The sequence below is a fragment of the Notamacropus eugenii genome, chromosome 4, assembly GCF_028372415.1.
Source record: "Notamacropus eugenii isolate mMacEug1 chromosome 4, mMacEug1.pri_v2, whole genome shotgun sequence".
Classification (NCBI taxonomy): domain Eukaryota; kingdom Metazoa; phylum Chordata; class Mammalia; order Diprotodontia; family Macropodidae; genus Notamacropus; species Notamacropus eugenii.
In genome coordinates, this window is record NC_092875.1 from 315457887 (window position 1) to 315479859 (window position 21973).

The 21973-nt window shown below is 36.6% G+C and overlaps 1 long non-coding RNA gene across 1 annotated transcript; it reads left to right on the top strand.

The window, feature by feature from the left end:
• Positions 1-5614: 5614 nt before the first annotated feature.
• On the top strand, positions 5615-7988 carry LOC140498456 (uncharacterized). The gene is made up of 2 exons (XR_011965099.1): positions 5615-5712; positions 7256-7988. It is a non-coding gene; the product is annotated as an uncharacterized lncRNA (long non-coding RNA).
• Positions 7989-21973: the final 13985 nt, after the last annotated feature.

Sequence of the window (21973 nt, forward strand, 5' to 3'; positions counted from 1 at the left end):
TCTCATTATTCAGGTAGTTGAATGGAATATGTACAGAAGGCACAGGGTGAATTGAATATGAAGAAATAGTATCTAAAAAAATAAAATTAAAATAAGGAGTGAGACAGTAATGTACTGAGAGTAGAAAGGGAGAAGTAGAATGGGGTAAATTATCTCACATGAGAGAGACAAGATAAAGCTTTTACAGTGGAGAGGAAGAGGGGTAAGGTGAGAGGGAATGAGTGATCCCTATTCTCACCAGATTTGGCTTAAAAAGAATAATATTCACACTCAATTGGGTATGGAAATCTATCTTACCCAATAGGAAAGTGGGGGTAGGGGTTAAAAGAGGGGGTCATACAAGGAAGAGTAGATTGAGGGAGGGGACAATCAGAAGCAAACACTTTTGAGGAGAGTTAGGGTGAAAGGAAACAACACAACTATCCTGGAAATGTTTTTCATGACTACAGATGTATACTGAATTGCTTGCCTTCTCATTGAGGGTGGGTATGGAGAGAGGAAGGATGAGAATTTCGAAACCAAGTTATAAAAATTAGTGTTAAACATTGTTTTTACAAATAACTCAGAAATAAGATAAACAGGGGATGGGGTGTAGAAATCTATCTTACCCTATAGGAAAATAGGAGAAGGGGATAAGAGAAGGTAGGGGGATGATAGGAGGGAGGACAATATGGGGAAAGTGGTGATCAGAAGCAAAACACTTTCGAGGAGGGACAGGGTAAAAGAAGAGAGAAAATAGAATAAATGGGGGTACAAGGAATAAGATATAGGGAAATACAGTTAGCAATAGTGATTTAAAAAATGAAGCAAATTTCTCTGATAAAGGTCTCGTTTCTCTAACATATAGAGAACTGTGCCAAATTTATAAAAACAAGAGCCATTCCCCAACTGATAAATGATCAAAAGATATAATCAGTTTTCAGATCAAGTAATTAAAGCTATCTATAATCATATGAAGAAATACTCTAACTCACTACTGATTGGAGAAAAGCAAGTTAAAACAATTCTGAAGTGCTACCTCATACCTATTAAATTAGACAATAGGGCAAAAAAGGTAAATAACAAATGTTGAAGGGAAAGTGGGAAAAATGAGACTTTAATGTACATTTTTCAGAGTTGTGAACTGATTAAACCTTTCTATGGAACAATTTGATACTGTGACCGAAGGGCTATAAAACCATATATACCTTTTGATGTAGCAATACCACTAGTAGGTCTGTATGTCAAAAGAGAGTGTAAAAAAAAAAGGGGGGGGAAGATCTTATATATACAAAAATATTTATAGCAGCTCTTTTCTGGGGGCAAATAATTGGAAATAGAGGGAATGACTGTACTGTAAGAAATGATGAGCAGGATGCTCTCAGAAAAACCTCGAAAACTTACATGGGTTGATGCAAAATGAAATGTAATGGGTACAAAGTGATAGCAATATTTTAGAATGATCAGCTGTGATCCATGTGGTCCAATACAATGATCCATAACAACGCTGAAGGACTTAAAAGGAAAAATGCTATCCACTCCTAGGGGAAGAACTGATAGTATCTGAATACAGATTGAAGTAATTTTTTCTTCACTTTATTTTTTATCTATGGTTTTTCTTCACAACATGACAATTATGGATATGTTTTGCATAAATACACACATGTAACCTATATGGAATTGCTTGCCTTGTCAATGGGGTTGGGGTGAGGAGGGATGAAGGGAGAGAATTGGGAATTCACGTTTTAAAATAAATGTTAAAAAATGTTAATTACCTGTAACTGGGGAAAAATAAATAGCAAATACAAAAAAAAAAAAACACTATTTCTGATTAAGACCAATCAAGGAAAGTGGATTTTATCCTAAAACCCCAAAGAGAATCAGATAGCCAGAATACAAATTACTTAAGTAAATAAAATAGATATGATACTAGCCCTCTTGGAGATATAAAAGTAGGACAAGTACCCAGTCACAGCTTCTTGCTCTATGAAAAGCTAGAAATTTCTTTGAGACATAGAATGGTATAGTTCAGATCTTTTTCTATCCCTCTACCTTCCTATATATGTCATTGTCTTTTATGTAGTGTTTCATCTTCACATGCTTGGGGTAGACACTCCCCTAACTCACCAATGGGTCTGAGAACCCTTGGTTACCCTCAGCCTGGTTTGAACCATCTGCCAAAACAGTTTATTGTGTGTGGGGGGGAGGGGGAGTTACTGTGCATGTTGCAGTATCTTGGGCCAAAAGTTGAGAGTTAGGTGGAACAGGTGGACACCAAATGTGGAAAGAGCCCTGAAAAGGGTTTTGCAGCCATCATACCAAAGGTACTGGTCTTCCCTGAACACATACTGCTTATTATTTTGAATGTGGCAGATAAGTTCATTTACCTTGGTAATGTACTTTCCAGGGATGTACACATTAACAGTGAGATTGATGCACACATTGCCAGAGCTAGCTCAGTGTTCGGGAAGCTCCAAAGAAAAGTTTGGGCGAGAAGAGGTATTAGACTGACTACCAAACTGAAGGTCTACAGAGACATTGCGCTGACCTCATTGTTATATGCTTGTGAAACATGGACAGTCTACCAGTGACATGCCAGGAAACTGAATTGCTTCCATTTAAACTCTCTTAGGAAGATTCTGAGGATCACCTGGCAAGATAAGGTACCAGACACTTAAGTCCTCGCTCAAGCTGAACTGCCAAGTATTCAAACTATACTTCAGAAATGGGCTGGCCACGTTGTTCAAATGCAGAGTGTATGCTTGCCAAAAAGACTATTTTATGGAGAACTTGCATGGAGCAGACGATCATATGGTGGCCAGAAAAAGTGATACAAGGACTCTCTCCAGATCTCTCTCAAGAACTTTGAATTTGTGCAACATGGGAGACACTGGCACGGGACCACTCAGTATGGCATGCCCACATCAGAAAGGACACTGTGCTCTTTAAGCAAAGCAGAAATGAGACAGTACAAAGTAAATCCAAGATGCATAAATTTGGGATGTCTACTCCAAATATTCACATGGACTATCTGTGCCCAACCTGTGGTAGAGCATTCTGAGCTCATATTGCTCTGATCAGCCACAGTCGGACTCATTGAAATTTCACTTTATCATGGTGATGTCATTTTGGTTCTCTTTGAAGATGAAGGACAACAACAAACCAGTGTTTCATGAGATGGGTATGTTTATTGTATGTATGTATACACATCCACAAATATGTGTGCATATACATACATATAGTCTTCCCCAGGTCATTCCAGCTTAGATTCAGACATGATCTCTTTATGTCTTGGTTACTAAACTTTTATTAGAGATATCTGACAAAGATTTTTTCCATCAGTTGGTGGCTCATTCTCTTACTTAGATGTGCTCATTTTGTTTCCACAAAAGCTTTTTCAATTTATGTGATCCCCTACACGGAGGTTTAAAAGGTATATGATCTGTTTCTTTTCTAAATTTTTTTAAGTCATGATTTTTAACATTCAGGTCACATATCAATTTTAAGTTCATTTTACTATATGGTATAAAGTTGTTAGTATGAGCCTAATTTCTGACAAACTGCTTTTCTTTTTTTTTCTTTTCAGCAGGTTTTAACAAAAATGCAATTCTTTCCTAGGCATTTTATGGATTGTAGTTTATCAAACGCCAAATTATGGAATTCAAAATCCCCAATTTTTCATGACCTAGAATATTTCATTGAGCTGATATACTTTTTTAATTTTCAAAATAGTGTCAATGCTTTAATGATTGCTGCTTTAAAATATAGTTTCAAGTACTAAAGTGACAAGTGATCCCTTCAAAAGCAATTTGTCAACATCAGAATGCTTATATAAGCACTGTTCATTCAGGAGCTTAATAATAGAATATATTTATAACTCATGGGTTAGTGGTTCTTTTAATACTGAAGTTTCATCTTTTCCATTTTACATTTCTCAGTATTTTGAGTCCATGGTCCTCACCTAGAAAATCAGTAGAAATAACTTCCTTACATTATCTAGCATGATAGCAACTAAATTAAGTTTATTGAAAGTTCAAAGAAAGCAAAAATGGACCTTTGTCAAGCAAACAAAATGCTTACATTAGAAAATCACCCTTCAAAGATTGATCAAAATTCTCAGTTACTTAGAATTACAAATAGGGTGCTCTCCATGGTGCTGCAAAGATAGATAGGATTCATTTTTGCTCCCACTAGACAATGCTAAGTGCTACTCTCTAAAACATCTACTATAGTTCTGCCATGTGGTTATGGGTTTCCCTTAGTTGCTCCATTACCTTTTGGCCTGGCAAGGACAAAACTCTATGCAAAGGGAAATTACAACACCAAAAATGAGGCATCCTCTTGAGGTTTCCCTGTCTGCCAGCAGCCACAGTTCTCTATACCAAATAATTCTACTGATATAAAAGAAGTTGAAGGACTTCCTGTCACCAAAGATATTCAGGGAAACATGATGTAGAGTCTTAGATAAGATCTTAAACTTATTAGGGTCACAAATATCTGGAGTTCAAATCCTTCCTTAGATTCTTACAAGGTGTTGTGATTGTTAAGCTTTATGTGCCTCAGTTTCCTCATCGATGAAGAGGTCACACTGTCCTTTCTAGCTCTACATTTATTGTGCTATGTTTGATCTATGACATCATCATCTTTTTTGCCACAACTTTCCCCAACATCTGACTTCCTCAGGTAGTAAGTATATTCTTGTTTCTCTCCATCTGCAAAGATCCTAAGACCAATTTCAGTTTCAGAAATAGTTATTACACATCTTTGTGTCCCTCCTTGAACAGCTAAAAGGGTATTTTCTACTTGAAAGTACATCTCTCCTTCTGTCAAAAGGGTCATTTTCTTCTTAATTTCTAACAGGTACCGAGGAATATCTCAGCAATTCTTTTTATTAATCAAATTTATATCAACATAGTACCTTAAAATTTACAAAGCACTTAGCATACAATTCCATATTTGATCCTTTAACAATCCTGTGAGGTAAGTACTGTGTATGTTGTTATTATCCCCATTTTATACATGAGAAAATTGAGTATCAGAGAGGCTAAGCACACACACACACCTAGTAAATACAGGAAGCTATATATACTAGCAGTAGTAGTAATCACAATTATAATGTTTGTTATCATTTCCATATGTTAATGTTTGCAAAGAACTTTACCTATGTTATCTCACTTGATTCAGATAACCCTGGGAGTAAGTCTTATTATTATATATGTTTTATATTCATTACTTATTACATAATACATTACATTTTACATAATAAATGTGAGGAAACTGATACTGAGAATAACTAAGTAATTTTTACAGGGTGATATAGCTATTAGGTCCCTGAGGCAGGATTAGAACTCAGGTCTTCCTGACTCCAGGTTCAACATTCTATTTGAACATAGATCTCTCCTATTGTACTACACCATACCATTGAACTGAATGGGTGTAAAAGCAAGCAAAGTAGGATTTGTTTGTTTGAAGTTGTTTTCTAGGCTCAGGATAAATTGTGAGCATCTGAGGGTTCTGTCTCCTTTGAACCTTGATGGTTTGCAGCTGTGCTGAGTCATGTGAGTTTCATGCCTATTGACTCTGAGCCAATCAGGAGGTGAGTCTTCATAATATATAGTGGGAGGTTGGTTCACTTAGGAGAAGGGTCTTGTGATTCTCTGGTGGGGACTCTGAGTGGCATATGTTCAGAGCTCCCTGGTTGCTCGGATGTAAAAGCTCTCTTGATCCAGGGAGGTATGTAAAGGGTATAGCAATATTGCTTTGATTCAAGCAGTAGAGCCTGTCTCTTGGTTTTAATTTCTCTGTATTTTCTCTGTTTGTTGAATAGATAGGAGACTTGGTAGCTTTGGAAATGTAAAAGATAAAAAGGCATCTTGAAGCATTTGGTTGAACTAAGAAAAGCGATTATTGACCCCTCAAAAGTTGCTTCTCCTTTCATAAATGCAGATCTAAGAACCTATGACAACAGGCCCCAACCCCCTTGTATGTAGGGGTGCTTACTGATACAATGGGATGATTTAAGTCAGCTGAAAGTATTAAATAGCCCACTAATTAGAAGTTATAACTAAATTAGGGGGAGAAGAGAATTTGATTATTTGGTGATGAAAACAGTATTTTCTCCAAATCCTCCTTTAGGAATACCGTTCATTTTAAGGAGGCATTGGAATGGGGAATAGATCATCAGTGGAGAGAGAGGAGAAAATATTTGCAGTACAATCACATATGTAATCAAGGAAGGAGGATATTTATGGTACAGGAAATGTTATGAACAATTTAGCAGTGTCAAAGAGAAGTTAAAATATCTGCTGTATTTGAGGTTGACTAAGCCAACTTCAGTGGAGTGGAAGATGTATATAGAGAAGTAGAAGATAAAGTTTTACAAAAAAGTAGGTAGAATCAGAGAATTAAGGTCTTTGAATATAAGCTAATTAAGACAATATTCAAGCCATAATTAAGGCAATTTCTGGTGGGGCATATTTCAGGTGGAGGGTAGGAGTGGGCAGTGATAGATATGATTAAAAAGGGACTGGATTTGGAGTCTGACCTGGGTTCCAGTGTATGTTCTTGCTTACTACTTCTGTGGAGTAATTACTATGGAGTAAATCTAATTGCCTTGGGTTCCCTTCCATATTGAAATTAATGATCCCAAGAGTCTATGTATACAGTATTGCTTTGAGGAAGATTGATTATTTAGAATTGGTCATAGAAAGGACACACTGGAGGCAGGGATAGCAGTTGGGGGATCATTTCAATAGTCTAAAACTGAGGCACTGAAGGGCTGGATGATGGGGAGCAGGAAAACAAAGATTAGAATGCAGAGACCTTTGAAAGAAGAATTAATCAGACATATCAATAACAAGGTTATTGGACGGTGTTGGAGGAGTCAATGGAGACTCCACAGATTTAAGTAGGAGATGCAGTATGTGATTAAGTGTCCAACTTATTAGTCAAATATATATTTATTTTAGAAGTTTTATGAAGAAAAGAACAAAGTGAACAGAGGTAAGACTTGGTCTGTCTAAAATGATAAGTAGACCTTACTCACCCCCTCTTCTTGCCACTCATAGAAATGCTTGGTTAGATGCAGAAAATGTTGCTATAGAAAAGATTGCTTAAGAATTTTTTCAGTAAACTTAAAATTTCATCCAGTAAGGGAAGTCCAACCTAAAAAATAGGGGCCTGAAATAGACCAGAAATTATATGATAGTCTCACACTATGCAGTAATCAAACATTTGTTACAAATCTTCAATAGCTCTGAGAGTTCCTTTTTTACAGGTTTGTTCAGTGGAGTCCTCAAAGAAATATGAATGACAATTACAAGTCAAACCTCAGAGAGATTTTTTTACGGGTACCATTGTAACTGCCATCCACAGATCTGACTGGAAGCAGTCACAGATAAATGAAGGACGATGATTGGCATGGATAACTGACAGCTTCAAGCCAGCTATTCCATCATGTCAGAGCAGAGGCAGGAGGCAGACGGCAGGCAACAAAATCAACAACCTCTTCCACTTGTACAGTGCTTTATCATTCTAAGACATCTCTCAAAGTACTTTACAAAGACTGTTCAATGATTTAACAACACATCCAGTGGTACAAACCTAACAACTAAGGAGTAGAATGGAAAAGGGGGGAAATGGTCCTTCTGGGTTTGATTTAAAAGAACAGCATCTTTGGACAAGTAGATTTAGATAAGAGATATTAAGTAGGCAAGACAAGTTTCCCCTATTGAAGGATGTTTATGCCATGATCGTTTGTTTCGTACATCCATTAATGACCTTGGGAACTGCTAGGGGTTAGACGTGGTTTGATCAACAATATACACAGAAGAAAAACTTCCAGAACATCTTCTAGGTCAAAGAGTAGGATGTGAAGTCAGTGAAGATGCTGGGAAATGTATGAAGCTTCTAAATTTAAAAATTCTAAATTTATTCTAAAAAATATAAGCTATTGTTTCCTCCTTAGAATAGCTAGAATGTATCAATAAATAAATGAGTGTGACCTTGAATTTCTACAGAACAGTTAATTCACAGTTCATATTTCTATACCATATCCAGATAACAAAGCACTTTGTGATATGGTCTTCATAGTAGCCTTTTTGAAACGGGAAGTTCAAATATTGATTGCAATTCAAAACCTTATTATCTCATAAAATATCCCCTATGAATATAATACAATTGAAAGATGCTGGGAAAGATACAAAGTAGATGAGACAAGGTCCCTATCTCATTGAGCTGGAAGGCCCCTATCTAATTGAAGCTGGAAATATGTGTATTTAATACAAATATTAAATAACAGAGACAGCTTTTGAACCCAGGTCTCTGATTTAATGTTCAGGTCCACTCTAAATCTCATAGCGCTCACTTTCTAGATGAGGAAATTGAGTCTGAGAGGTTAAGGTATATCTCAAAGTAACCTTGGTAATAAGCAAAATGTAGAATTCAAATCTTTGTCCTTTGCTCTTAAAATAATAGTGAACAGGAACATAAATAATATAATTATTACTCACTTTTATATAATGATTTAAACTTTGCAAAGGGATTTACACATATTAAGTTTTTATGACAATCCAGGGAAATAGATATTTTTTCAGTCCCTCGCCTTTTTTTTAATGAAAACTGAGGCTCAGAAAGATGTTATTGCTTAGGATCACACAACTTGTAAATATCATAAGAGAGTTTCAAACCTCGGCTTTCTAATCTTCACCTCCTCTACATATTATATCATGCTGTATTTGTCACTTCTTGGGATAGCACACTTACCTTCTGAATTCATCTTCCTAAAGGAGATATGTACCATCTTCTTGAAAACAGGCCCTTTAGAAGAGGGATCAGGAAATCTATTAAATTTTGATGGCGCTAAATTGATCAACTTTCAAATGCTTCCAAAAGGGATAAATAAATGACTGGGTGTATCAGTTAGATCCTGATTTATCTTTGAGATCAACTCTTTTTCTTTCCAATTATATACACATTATTTTGAAGGAGAAGTCCTTTTTTGAGAGTCTCAAGTTCTGTTTTTAGGTATCAAAGGCAGAATTCCTTCTTTGAGGGGTGCATGATCAGCTGAGCATGCTACTTGCCACTCAGATTAATGACATTTTGTAGATAACAGGTTTTTTTTTTTTCTCCAAATCAGTAGTGGCATACCACATACTTCAAGTAGGAAGGAAGAAAACATCATGGAACAAGCAATATTGTTAGGATGTTTGATACACAAAAACAGGAAGACCTGGTTTCAAAAACTGCCTTAGACACTTAATAGCTGTGTAATCCAATGCAAGTCCCATAATCTCACTGATCTTCAGTTTCCTCATTTGTAAATTCATGGGTTTGATTTTCTGGCCTCTAACATCCTTCCTAGTTCTAAATCTCAATAAACCTTATGACATGACCTGAGTCTCTGATAAACATCATCAGAGCCTAAGTACAAAAGGCAAGGTTAGTGATGAGTTTTTTCTCCTCTCCTTTTCTCTTCTTTCATTTGCATTGATTATCAGCACCAGCATTCACTTCCCAAGGCATGGAGGAGTTAAGTCAGGTCTAAAGAAATTAAATAATTAAGATAAAAATATATTGGTCAGACTCACACTATTAGAGAAAGCTGAGCTATATTGTTATAGCCATATTAACCTGTTTTATAGTGAATCTCACATCATCACTGTGGGACCATTCAAATCATTTTATCAAGATTATAAAAAGTATTCCAGAGGGAAGTATTCAGAACTTAATGTACACTTTTAGCAGAAAAATTATGGAAATAGATGTCGAGCATGAGGTCTTCATTTCCTTAGTTCTTTTAGGGGATCTGGCGAAGGCCTGAATAGTTTCCTTTTTGACTCTAATAAAAACGATGGTAGCAGAACATAACACCCTGGTTTTTTGTATCATACTCAGCAGACAAGTTAAATGCTGTGATCTCCCTATTTTTATAAAGACTGTTTGCACTTTTTCTGGGATGAATGCAGTCTTCAGGGTGAGAAAGGAATTTGTTTCTGTCTTTTGGTGATAACTGAAAAAGGTCTCATTTCACAATGTATACTGCACTGCATTACCCCTTTTCATCCCAGCTCAGCTTTAGGTGGGGAAGTTTGCCTCCACCATTCTTTCTTTTTCAGTGGTCTAACAGTTATTGCAGGGACCGAGACTGAAAAAGCCCAACCACAGCAATTTACAGCTATAACATTTAGGGTACTGTTTCTGAATAATCATACTCACTTTCTCTCACCTTCCCTGCCTCCCTCTTTCTCTCTCTTCCCAAGTTTACCTTAAAATTTGCCTTAGAGTTAGATAAAATGGCCAAGTGTGGTTTTAAAATTGTTATGTTTAGTATAAAACTTTTCTCAAATGATTCTTGTCATTCTAGGGGCTTCTCTATATTTTGGAATATTCCTTATCTGGAGTCCATGACAATTTCACCAGCAAAATCTTCTACTTCTAATTAAAATACAAGTTTGTTGTGCTCTAAGCACTTCATGTATACCTCAATTTTACAAAAATTTACATACATATTCAGTTATGTGTATGTGTGTGTGGATATACACATATACATATGTTTACATACATAGATAGTGATAGATAGCTGGATCGATAATTAGAAAGATAGTGCAATTCATTCTAAGTGCTTTGGGAGACACTTACTTTCCCTTTGCTTACTGTCTATTCAGAACAACTAGACTCTGTGAAAATCCAGTAGTTGTTAGTGACTGAGGCCTTATGCCTCACTGACTTTGATCAGCTTCAAGGGGATTCTTTCTCCTTCTCAGAATCAGGCCAAGAATCTTTGCCTTTGAGCCTAGGATTTCAGCTTTGCTATTTTCTAAGCCTTATTTAATCCCTGAACCCCTGCCTTGAGGCACCATGACTTTAAATTTATCTAATTCCTGAGCCAGCATGGCTCCCATATGGACCTACATTTTCAACCATGATTTCTGAGCCAGATGGAGGCCACTACCATAACTAAGCAGTGTATGAGCCAAGGGTGGGGCACATAAATAACAGTAAAAAGACACAATTATTGTGGATCCAAATAAAGTTGAATAAAGCCTCAGTCTCCTGAACATTCTCTTATATTTTATCTTCTTAATCTCCTTCTGAGAATGTGTGGTGTGGTAGATAGGCAACTGGTCTTGGAGTTAGGAAAACCTGAGTTCAAATCCTACCTGACTGTGTGACCTTGAGTGAGTTAATTATCTTGGCAGTGTTCAAACAGTTCTTTCAGACTATGAATCATGGATGAAATGCTGATCTGAATTAATAGAGACAGCTTCCTCTCTGAGTATTCTCTATACTAAAAATAGATCAGATCCCCACATTCATTCCCTCACCACATCCACCAATCTCCCTTCAATGAGTTCCTTTGGCTTCATATTCTCAGACCTCATGCACCTGCTCATTCCTTTGAATCTTGGTGCAAGATAATCTTATATTCCACAGATATTCTTTACTTGATCTTCCCTCTCTTTCTCACTATTTTCAAAACTCAGACACCAAGCCCATTATGCAAGGGGAACATCTTGCTTTCCACAAGACCATGAACTTTCCATTTATTTACATATGCCAAACTTGTTCTTGTGCAGCATAGAATTACTTTCCATTTCCCTTGACATTCACTAATTCAATCATTCAACAGACCTTATGTACCTCCAGAATTTAGCACAGTACTTGGCACACAGTAGGTGATTAATAGTATTTATTGATAATCAATTATTCACCAAGCACTGTTCTAGGTTGTATGGGTACAAAGATGAAAACAAAAGAGTCCTTGTCCCAAAGGAGTTGGGTGGGAAGGAGAACAGAAGGGGTAGACAATATCTTCTCAGAAATGTCAGTACTAAATACACACAAAAACAAATGGCTTGGAATTTTATTTACAGCTGTCTGCTACAATCTTTCCACCTCAAATTCCTGAATTTAGACTAAATTAGATTAAATATTACTGGCCCAGATAGTACCTAGATTCTCCAATATTTTATTTTCTCTTGTTAGGTTGAGGATTTCCCAAAGTTCATGATGAAGTAGACCTTTACCTTACCCCACTGTGTAAATTCTTCAACCATTGGCATTCAACAGAAACTATTCTTTCCAAAGTTATCAACGAGCTCATAATGCCTAGCTAGGTGCTAGTGGATTGAGTGCTGGGCCTACCTGGAGTCAAGACAACTCGAGTTCAAATCTAGCCTCTGATGCTAACTAACTTAACCTTTGCATGCCTCAGTTTCCGTATTTGTAAAATGAGGATAATAATATCACCTACCTCCCAGAGTTGTTGTATCAAATGACATAATAATAACTATTATAAAGTGCTTAGCACAATGCCTGAACATAGTTAATAAATGTTGGCTATTATTATTATCTAATGACTTTTGTATTTTGAGAAATGAATTGATAAGGGCCTACTCTAGGGTGTCACTGTCAGATAACAGAAAGGTGCTTATATGAGAAATATAATTAAAAATAGAGTCAACAGGACTTGGTCACCAACTATAGGGGTTAGAATAAGGAATCAAGGATAAGTCTGAAGGCTTACAAAGCTGGTGGTGATACTCTTAAGAGTAATAGGAAAAGTTGGGATAAGGGGAGGTTTTGGAGAAACAGATACAGATTTCATTTTTGTATATGTTGAGTTTAGGATGTTTATGGAACATACAGTTCAAGATGTCCAATAGGAAGCTGGAGATGGTAATCAGTAGAGCAGTGAATTGAGAGATTGGAGTTGGATAAATAGATCAAAGAATCATTTAAATAAAGATTATAATTAAGTATATGGTGGCTGATTAGATCATTAGAAGAAATGCTTTAGAGGGAGAAAAGGGATCTTTATTAACAGGGACCTATATAAACATCCTGTCTACATAAACAGACTTGAGGTAAAATAGTGTGGCATAATAGGAAAATCACTACACTGTGTGTTAGGAGAGAGAGGAGGACATGGGTGTAAATTCTAACTCTGTCACAATCTGTATGACCTTGAGTAAGAAGTGTCCTCTCTGAGATTCAGTTTCCTCATTCAGACAATGAGGAGGAGTTAGTATAATCCAGTCTAGTAGCTAAATAGCACAGCAAATAGAGTGTCAGGCCTAAAATCAGAAAGACCTGAATTCAAATTCAGCCTCAGGCACTTACTAGCTGTGTTTCCCTGGGGAAGTCCCTTCACTCATTTGCCTTGATTTTCTCTTCTGTAAAATAAGCTGCAGAAGGAAATGACAAACCACTCCAGTGTCTTTGCAAAGAAAATCCCAAAAAGAGTCATGAAGAATTGGACACAACTGAAAATGCCTAAAGAACAACAAGTCTAACAGTGTATTTCTCTCTGTGAACTACCTTTAATGTAACTTATATCCCTAAAACTGCTGATCCTTTTCCTAGGAAGTGACATTAGAAGTCATTGGGTCCAATTCCCTCAAGAAAACTAATGGGAAGAGGAATTGAGACCTGTCCAGTTACCTAGCATGGCCCCTTGCATTTATTCATTTAAGAGGTATCTTTCTACTTGGAAGATCTATGATTCTCTGAAGTTTGGGGTTTAGATGATTTCTGTAATGATTTAGATGCTCTAGCTTTAAATTTTGATAATTTAAAGGATTATGGTTACAGAAGAAAATAGGTAACAATCTAATCTCATTTTACCAATATAGAAATCTATCAGAAAAGTTCAGTGATTTGTCCAAGGATATACATGTAGTACGTGAGGTGGAATTTGAACCCAGGTCCTTTGACTCCACATACAATCAGGTTGGTGCTAGCACAAGGGTTTCAATTTTGATAATTCTATCTTTAACAAACTTTTCACAGAGAACTTATGCTGTTATTCTCCTTTTACGCATATCTCAGCATAAGAAGTCTTTAACAAATTGATTTGATGACTCAGGTCCATTGCAGTCGTTGCATATAGGTTTATGTTTAGGCTATGTCTACAAAGAAAAAAGTGAAGTATGGATTTCCCAATTATCTTATTAACTTACTCTATCTCTCCCTCTCTCTCATATATATATAAATATATATATATATCATATATATGTGCATATATATGATATGTATGTATATATGTATGTATATGTATGTCTAGTTGACACCAGAGCTACCTGTTACTCATCTTGAATTCCTACAAATCATTGGATAGTTTCTAAATCATTGGTGATTAAATTCATAGACAGACAGACTCGTGTGAAAATCAGGGCAAAAACTTTAAATCAACTAAAACAAATGAAGACATAGTTTCTGATCCTCAAAAACATTAAAATATTTCAATAAACCAGATACATATCATACTCCCTCTAATCTCTTTGCATCTAAGATATTTTTCATGAGTCTCTAGGGCTCAAAAATAATTTATAATGTAACTTCCAACAAAAGTATGAGATTCAGCTTTTTTTTCTCAAGACTGATTCTTATATAGACAAAGCTCATTTTCAGAACTTTGCTTCAAGACTTTGTAGAATAGTAAAACTGTAGCAGAACTTGAACTACACTGGCATCACCTCTGTGAACTCATATCTGCCTCCAGTCCCAAGAAAATCACCAGTGTAGAATTTCCATTGAGGTGACCAAGCAGACAGCTCTCAAATGAGTAACAGCCAACGAACATAAAGGGTATGATGTTGGCACAGGAGGGAGGAAGGTTGGGGAGGGCGGGAGTGGGGAGAGAGACACAGAGACAAAGACAGAGACAGAGAGAGACAGAGAAGAGGATCGAGATACAAAATATAGATATATATGAACTACATATTCCATCACTGCTAATGAAAATAATAACTATTTAAATTCATTAGTAGAAAGCATAAATATTAATCTAGATAAAAAGGAGGCTTATTGATTTGTTTCCATTGTGTGTATTTATAATGAACTAGTATAAATGAATGGATATTAATTTTAAGTATGTTTAGAAAGTAGGTGAGGTTTCCCCTTTTTTTGTTATCCTTTTGACCCAAAGGGGAAACTGAGAAACTGGCTATCTGGTTATGCATACATACATACGTACATACATACATACACACATACATACAGGGTGGGGAGGGAGAGGCAGGAGGGGAAGAGGGAGAGGGAGCGGGACCTTTAGATGGCACAATGGATAGAATGACAAGCCTGAAGTGAGAAAGTCGTATCTTTGTGAGTTAAAAATAGATCTCAGACACTTACTATATGTGTGACCCTCAGCAAGTCACTTAATCCTGTTAGCATCAGTTATCTCCCCTGTAAAAATGAACTAGGGAAGGAAATGGCAAACTAGTTCAGTATCTTTGCAAGAAAACTCCAAACGGGGTCACAAAGAGCTGGACACAATTGAAAAATAACTAAGCAACGTGTGTGTGTGTGTGTGTGTGTGTGTGTGTGTGCACTCACGCATATGTGTGTGTGTTACTGCTTAACATTGGAGACTTTTTCTCCTTTCCAGAAGAAAATTGCAAATTGTGGCTGCACAATAAAAAGAAAGAGTGGGTCACAGAGGCATTACTCCTAAAACTACTGGAGACAGTTGGAATGCATATAGACTCAAATTTTTAATTTCCAGGGAAGTTGTTTTTCTCCAGTTAATTCAAAAAATAACTCCCAAATGTAGCAGTTTTGAAAGCAGAAATAGATATTTATGTGTTTTCTTCCTCTTGCTATCATACAGTTCACGTACACATACATGACAGCCCTGTGATCCCTAGTCAGCATCTCGTCAGTATCATTCTTTGATAACTCACCCATTTTCAAGGAAATGGCTGCAGCTGAATGGTCTCTAGCATGTGGTAACCTGAACTTCATAAGGTAATAAATTCAAGTTAACCAAGAAACACAATGATTTCTTTTTTTCCCCCTTTTTGTAAATATTTTTTATGATATTATTTTCCCCTTTAGTGAAATGTAGAATGTACCTGGCATATGTGACTCAGAAAAAAATAATGACATATCTCTGCTCTCTTTGGGAAATTTTAAAAATGTAATAAGCCTTTTCCTGAATTATAGAAAATTTTGAGGAGGAAGTGCTTCCTAGCCTAAAAACAAAAAAGGAAGGCTAGAATTTAATTTTTTTTAAATGCAGCTCTATCCTTGATAGAGGTTTTCTTTTTTCCTTTTGAAAAATTGTTACAATAATTTAAAAACACATTAATGAGAGTTTCATAAGAAACACATACTAAGATTTTAAAATAACAATAATTATGAAAAATGTAGATTAAGAATGATGTTCATCAGAGGAGACTCTAAAGTTGAAAGAATGACAATGGGGCATAAGAAAAGTAAATTTCACGTTTCTCCTTTGGGACAAAAGGAGAAGAAAAAAGGGAAATCTCACCTGCAATTAAACATACTTCAAGTAATTATCTATGCATTCATTAATGCTACTTATTCATAAACATAATGGAAATAACATAACATAGCTATGTTTTATCTAGCTTAATATCTATTCTTTCTATTTAATGGCATTCAAATATTTATTATCATTAACAATGATGAAAATGATAGCTGTTCAAACTAGATAGATAGATAGGTAGGTAGGTAGATAGATAGAGTGGTCTGTTCATTCTGAGCACTTAAACAGAAATCTAAGAAACAAAACTTCTATTTGGAGGTTTCTAACAATTTCCTCTCTGGAGATGGCTTCCACACATAGCAATTAGATAAAGTCTTGCTTTTCCTTCCTTGTGCCTTCTCATGCTGTGTCTTGGTAATGCTTTCCTGCTGTATTGATTACCCATCTCCTTTAAACTTTCTACACTTCGATGCCTATCCCTGAATTGTAACAATGTAAAGAGAATAGGATCCTCAATTCAAGTTCACCTTGAGGTGAGATACCACCAAAACAACTGGGAATCTTTTGTCATGAGCTGTATTAAAAAGTTAAAAGTGCTTTAAAACTTACTTGGTTTCTAACTCACTTTTGTATACTGACTACCAACTTCCTTTGAAACAGTGCCTTAGGGTTTTAGAAATACCTTCCCTACAAATAGTCTTTTGAGATATGTAGTGCTGTATGATTATACTCATTTCCAAAATGAGGAAATTAAGACTCACAAAGATTAAGTGAACTTGACGGTCTTCACAAAGCAGTCTGGAATTGAACCCAAGTGTCCTGGTTTTAAATCCAATGCTATTTCTATTACACCACTAGAACAGGATCCATTAAGGAATATATCCTTATTTCTATGCCAGTCCTGGTTTAGGTACTCAGTTCAAGTTATGTAGCCCTCTTTGCTTCTTTTGGAGAATATAGCCCCAGTAATATGTACCCTAATCATTCCCTTCTCCCTTCCCTGCTATCCCATTAGGTTCTTTTGATGTTAAGTTGAAATATTAGGATGTTATTTGTTTATTTCTTTTTCGCTAAGTAATTGAAAGCCTTGAACACTAAACTGGAAGATTCATCTACTTAACAATAAATATGGATAAGAGTCACATTTTTTTTCCTTCATTTTTATGTGGTTTTATATCTTTAGTCAAAACTTTAAGGATTTGTGAAATTTAAATTTTTTATCAAATTCAACAAACAGAGTATCTCTAGTGTAATACCTTTCTTCCTATGGGAAATATGGGCATACAAAGCAAAAAATGTGATCGTGGTACACCCAAAAAGGGACAACTCATATTTACCACTACTTTGGAACACTGATATCTTCGCTGGCTTCAGTAACATTACCCTTCCACTCTCCCTTGGCCTACTCCACAGTAGTGTTGTTTGGAAATTAGACTTCACTGGTTTGATAGCTTTTCCAGGCATTGCTTCCACCTGGTCTTGTGTTGTTGTGACTCATCATGGACACAGCTGGTTGGTATTTAAAGTTCTTCACTACCTAGCTCCATTCCATCTTTTCAATTTGTCTGCCTACCCTCTACTACCTGCAGCTTGGTCAATCCTCTGCATAACCCCTCCTACCTGGAAATTGGCCGTTCCCTTACCTGAGTACCCAGTTTAAAAAAACCTGTTTCCAGCTCCCTTTTGGGGTTTTCCAACACTTGCTGTGAGGCACCTCAAGTTGCAACTACTTTATCCTGATTAAGGATCCCAGTTTTGCTATAAGAGCTGTTTCCTCTTGAAATCAGGTTGATTATTTGAAAAATCTAATGACCTATTCTCTTTGATTCCTATTTATTTATTCATTTATTTTTTGTTTGTGTGTTTATGTATTCATTTGTTTTCAATATTTACTTCCACAAGATTTTAAGTTCCAAATTTTCTCCCCACCTCTTCCCTCCCCTCAACCCATGACAGTGTACATTCTGATTACCCCTTGCCTCAACCTGCTCTCCCTTCTATCATCCTACGACCCTTTCTCATCCCCTTCCCCTTTTATTTCCCTGAAGGGTAAGATATATTTCTACATTCCTTTGCCTATGTACCCTATTTCTCAAATGCATGAAAAACTATTTTAAACTTTCTAAAACTTAGAGTTCCAAATTCTCTCCCCTCCTCTCCCCACCCACCCTAATTGAGAGGGCAAGTATTTTAATATAAGTTATACATGTGTAGCCATGAAAAACACTTTCACAACCATCATGGTATGAAAGACTCTATTTCCCTCCATCCTATCCTGCCCCTCCCCTTTTGTTCTAATCTCTCCTTTGACCCTGCCCCTCCTCAAAAGTGTTTGCTTTTGATTACCCTCTCCCCCAATCTTCCCTCCCTTCTATCACCCCCCCCCCCCTTATTCCTTCTCCTCTTACTTTGCTGTAGGGTAACATAGATTTCATATGCAATTGAGTGTGTATATTATGCCCTCCTTAAGTCAAGTCAGATGACAGTAAAGTTCACTCATTGCCTCTCACCAACCCCCCTCTTTCCTTTCACTGTAAAGAGTTTTTTCTTGCCTTTTTTTATGTAAGATAACTTACCCCATTCTACCTCTCCCTTTCTCTTCCTAGTATACTCTTCTCTCACCCCTAAATTTTATCTTTAGATATCATCCCTTTATATTCAACTCAGCCTGTGCCCTCTATACATTGATAGATATGTCTAAATATATCTATATCTATAGACATAGATATAACTATAACCATATATATGCATATATATACACACACATATACTCTCCAACTACCCTAATTATGAGAAAGGTCTCATGAGTTACAAATGTTATCTTTCCATGTAGGAATGTAAACAGTTCAACTTTAATAAGTCACTTATGATTTCTCTTCACTCTTTACCTTTTCATGCTTCTCTTCAGTATTGTATGTGAAAGTCAGTTTTTCTATTTAGCTCTGGCTTCTCAAGAATACATTAAATCCCTCTATGTCATTGAATGGCATTTTTCACCCTCATTGATTAAACTCAGCTGGTTTTTTTTTCAGTATTTTTAGGGTCTCCTTTTGCAAGCTGTTGACGTGTTTTTAACATATTCTTGCATCACTAACATTTCTCTTCCCAATTTTTCCTGTACTTCACTTACTTGATTTTCAAAATCCATTTTGAGCTCTTCTATGGCCTGAGACCAATTCATATTTTTCTTGGAGACCTTGGATATAGGAAATTTGACTTTGTTGTCTTCTTCTTATTGTATATTTTTATCTTCCTTGTCACCAAAGTAAGATTCTATTGTCTGGATTTTTCCCCCTTATCTGCTCATTTTCCCAGGTAGTTACTTGAATTTTTAACTTGTTAAAGTAGGGCTCTGCTTCTGTTGTAGAGGGCATACTGTCCCAAGCTTCAGGGGTTGTGTGCAGCTGTTTTCAGAGATACTTCTAGCAACCTGTAAGTTTTCAGTTCCTCCAAAGTGGTATGATCAAAGGACAGGTGTTTAACCCTCTCCTGGCCCATGCTCTGGTCAGTGAGTGACCACAAGCACTCTTTTCTGTCCTACAAATGTGAGGAGGGTTACCTATCCACTGCTGCCACAAGCTCTGTGTGTTGCAAAGAAACCTTATACTAATATTTATTAAAACATAATTATAATAATAGTAATGAAGATGATGATGGTGGTGATTATGATAATAAAGGTCTCAATCAGTAAGTCTCAACAGTTATATCACAATTGGAAGATCACAACACTTATGTCACAATCAGTAAGTCTAAGCAGGCATGTTGTAATCAATATATCTCACCAGGTATGTCACAATTAGTAAGTCTCAATAGGTATGTCGCAATCAATATGTCTTAATAGTTATCCAATGTTACCACAACTGATCAGTACCAATGGGGGAACTATATACATCTAGATCATGCAGCTGGGGTGTCCTGGTTCAGCCTCCAGAGTCCCAAAAAGAAGGTCCCATGGTACAAATCTGTACCAAAGCAGGACTCCTGAAGATGGCTCATGACTACCCACGTTTAGTAGTCCCTTCTAACTAAGAAGGTGTTTTGCCAATTAAATGTGTAATTGGTGGGAAAGAAACTGTTCTCAAAACATCCTTGAAAGCATCTAATTGTGGGAGGGATGGCCAGTCCTCCACCCTAGCAGATGTAAATAGTCCTTCAATTTCCAGCTAGGAATAAGATTAGTTAGTCAGATTGCGGGCATACTGAGCGATGTCAGAATATCCTAAATGAATTTATACATTATACTATGCTATGCCAATGCCTTTCCTCACCCCAGGACTGCTGCCTAGGACGTCAACCCAGATTCAAGTATGGGCAAACCAACAGAATCCTGCCTCAGTGCCAGCAAAGAGATCCCTGTAATCTTCTTCTGATAAATTGTTTGTACCTTCCGTTAAGTTGTAAATACCTTACTGTCTGTAGGCTGAGAGCTCTGGAAGCAGTCACTGCTTCCTCTGCTGCCATTGCCCCTGCCTGATCTTCTATGCTGGGGCTGTGGATGGACTGCACATATCTCTTACCCAGGTCTTACAACCCTTTCCCACTGACCTACTAAGTTGTCTTTGGAATTTATAGGTTTAGAAGTCTGGAAACTGCCTCAGGTGCCAGTGATTAAGTCTCCTGAGATCTGTTCTGAGCTTAATGGGGCTAGGTTTGTGCTGGCATGACCTATGCTGAACTATGCTCCTTTCTTAGCCTGGTATAACAGACCTTTCCTGTCAACCATCCATTTTGCCTTAGGCTGGAAATTTGTTCCACTTTGTCATTTTGTGGGTTCTGTTACTCTAGAATTTGTTTTGAGTAATTTTTACAGGTATTCAGAGGGGTTTGGGGAGAATTCAAGTGAATCCCTGCTTTTATTCTACCATCTTGGCTCTATCCCATGACTTATTTCTCCATTCTCCTCATTCTTGACTTCTCAACATCTTTTGACACGTTGATCACTCACTTCTTGATACTCGCTTTTCTTTCAATTTTTGTAACTCTATATGGTTCTTACTGGTTCACCTCATACCAGTCTAACTACTCCTTTTCTGTCTCCTTTGATAAATCTTTATCCAAGTCATTTCTGTTCACTATGGGGGTCTCCCAAAGCACTGTCCTCATTTCTCATCCCTACAAACTATTTCACTTGGTGATCTTCTCTCTCCCCAGGGATTCAATTGTCATCATATGCTGATCATCCTCAAATCTACTTGTCCACATTTATCCTTTATACTTACCTCTATTCTACAGCCTCTCAGCTCCAAATACCTATTAAACATATCATATTTGATTTTCTTGTAACATATAGGTCATGCACAAAACTGATTTACCATTACTTATGGTAATTAATACAGTGCAAGTGCTCATTAAGCATACCTTCTCAATGCTACCAATCAAATTTTATTAATCAAATGCATGTAAACATTAAGTTTATATTACCAATTAGAAAAAAAAATGCATCAAGTCCACCAGGAACCAATTTCCAACATCATTCCCTATTACTTTCCAATATGCCTTGTCTTAAAGTGGTACAACAATGAAAAGTTCCCCTCTATGCTCAATTTGAAGCCATATATCTCCTTCTAAGCCTCATGAGTCAACAATTCTCAGTCAGTCAATCAACACTTCCTTCAAACACTGGGGGATGCTTGGGTCTCAATAATGCGGAAGGGAGGAAGCAGATTACATTGTAACCAAAGTCAGCCTAAAGGCAAGGAGTCTCTGGTAGGTTTTCATTGTTTTAACTATAGGTTTTAGCTAGTTATACCCAAATTC